Here is a 2433-nt window from a genome sequence, read left to right as displayed (position 1 = left end):
AACTTATTCTACAGCACCACACCAGGACTCTAAGGATACGGGGTGGGAGTTGGGGGTTGGGTTTGCAACATATATTTTGGGTGGACAAAATTCAATCCATAAGAGTTATTTTTTTTCTCCATGTGGTCACAACAGTATGTGAACAAGATGTACTTTCTCAACAGGTAAAAGGTCATACTTGGTGAGCCGTTCATGGTGCGGTTGTCTCAGGTACCTAAGCTAGGAGAGTAAGTTTATAATGCTAAGTAATAGAATATGTAATACATTTGGCAGAAAATAAAAATAAAACGCAAGATTTCAGATTAACATCAAAGCTCATTATCAGTTAGTAATGATACTCAGAGAACTATAAATAGAGAGAAGTTCTCATTCGGGGAGTTTTTGTTGTTTTAAGTGTCATCCAGTTGGTTCTGACTCATAGTGACTCTGTATAGGATTTCTGAGGAGGGTTTGAACTGCAGATCTTCTAGTTTGCAGTCCAGTGCTGATCCCACAGAAGGCCCATTCAGGACTTAATTTCATAACATTTATGACTAAGAAAAAGGAAATACCCTAAACAAAACCAATATTGCTTGCTAACTTTATTAGAATTATACATCAGGAACAAACTTCAAACACTTTAGACCTAATTAAGTTAATCAACAATATTGCTAAATTTGAAAATTACAGAGTTACAATTCAATGCATTTCTAATAAAAAGACAATCTCAATTAGCACTCAGTTCTTTATGAATGTAAACAATCAAGTAAATGATATCAAAACGAAAACAGGTTTAAGTGCTGCACCATTCAGTGAGTGAAAGCTTTTACATTAATTTTAATAATAAATGTAGCAACATGAAGTTTGAAAACTGTATAACTTTAATACCAACAAATTGATAAGGACTCAGATTTGATAGAGAATGTAGAATGCTTTCAGTGTGAAGGTCGGAGAATGTGACAGGTAAGTAAAAGTGAATTCATTTGAATCTAAAAGAAATGACATGAATGTGTTGTGGAGTATATTTAGATAAAAATAAAATTGTATTAACAAAATAACTTTAAAAGATCTCTGAGCTTTATGCCTAAATATTGAGCAGTTTCACAGAAAGATAGAAATTGTTTTTAACAAAGGAAATTATTATAAAGATGGAATAGTACAGGATCAGACACTTCAAGAAAGGAAGGATTTGAATCTGATTATTGAATCATAAGAATCTTATCCCCATCTCTTTTAACCAGACCCATCTAGACAAGATGAAAACTATTCAGTGGGGACTCTTTCTTTACCCACCCACTATTAAACTATGCTCCTTCTTGAAACCTTGTAAGCCAGTCACTTTGTGCTTTTATCACCCCCTCCTTTTAGGTAGCCAATGTGTAAGCTGCCCATCCCTATCAACCCTGTGTACAAAGGGGATAAAATTGATACTTGATGTGAAGACTCCTTCCCTCTCTGTTGGTATTTAGAGTTACAACCTCCGTGAGTATAGGTCGAGTTCATCAAATTGTAACAATTCCTTTATCAATTTTTTTTTGTTTAATCTTCCCCTAGTTGAGTTCTGATTATCCAACCATCAAGGATAGGTCAACTAGGTATTATCTGCAACTTTGGGAGTTCAGGTTCATGGGAGTTTGTGGAACATGGTTGAACTCAGGCCATTTCTACATTGCTGACTTTCCCCCTCTTTCACTCACCAGTAGACCAACATGGGCACCAGCAAGCTTGCATGCCTGCTCATGTGTTCCCTTTGAGTTTCCATCTTAGAGGGAGTTCATTCTGAAGGAAGTTGATTGCTTGCCTTGATGGCTTCCTGGTGAACAATTTACTTATTCTTGTAGTAGCCAGCCATACTACCATTTTAGTTTTGGTTTTTTCCTGGTAATTTTTTCTTTGAAGATGTATGTCTTCTGTCACTGTAGCTGTTCCAGGCTGGTCTGCTTGTCCTGTCTAGTGGCAATGTCCCACCTCAGAAGGTTCTAGATATGGCCCAGGATTCCACCTAAAGTCCTATACTCTGCAAAGGCTCTGCAAGAGGACTATTTCACTGAGCAAGTTGTAGAACCCCTTTTAGGTATTCCAGTCAGATAGAGGCTGAAGACAGGCTTACAAGCTTTCTGTAATCATATTGCCCGACATTCCTTTCTATTCAACTCAAGTGTCTATTTTACAATACTAGTCAAGGGAAACCAATATACATAAGACAGTCAAGCATCTTAGTATTATTTCCCCTCTTCAAACTAAGCCTTGTTCCCTGTATCACAGAGCCCTATTGTCCCAGGTTTGAGCATGCATCACTATTTACCCCATGCAAACTTGTCTCAGTGTTCCCCTACCTACCTTGTTATTCTACCCCCTTCCACTTCTTGTGTACTGCCCTCCCCAACACCCAAACTATGATGTGTCTGTCCCTACCCTGTGCTCCACCATTGCCCTCCTCCACCTCCCCCAAAC

At 38.0% G+C, this 2433-nt stretch overlaps 2 pseudogenes; one reads left to right on the top strand and one right to left on the bottom strand.

Moving 5' to 3' along the window:
- The window catches only part of LOC102831719, a 6906-nt pseudogene extending 6712 nt beyond the window's left edge, over positions 1–194 (bottom strand).
- The window catches only part of LOC102831342, a 7374-nt pseudogene continuing 5133 nt past the window's right edge, over positions 193–2433 (top strand).

This window comes from Chrysochloris asiatica, unplaced genomic scaffold (assembly GCF_000296735.1).
Source record: "Chrysochloris asiatica unplaced genomic scaffold, ChrAsi1.0 scaffold00421, whole genome shotgun sequence".
Lineage (NCBI taxonomy): Eukaryota > Metazoa > Chordata > Mammalia > Afrosoricida > Chrysochloridae > Chrysochloris > Chrysochloris asiatica.
Note: the sequence above shows the minus strand (reverse complement) of the source record. Positions and strands in the feature narration are given on the sequence as shown.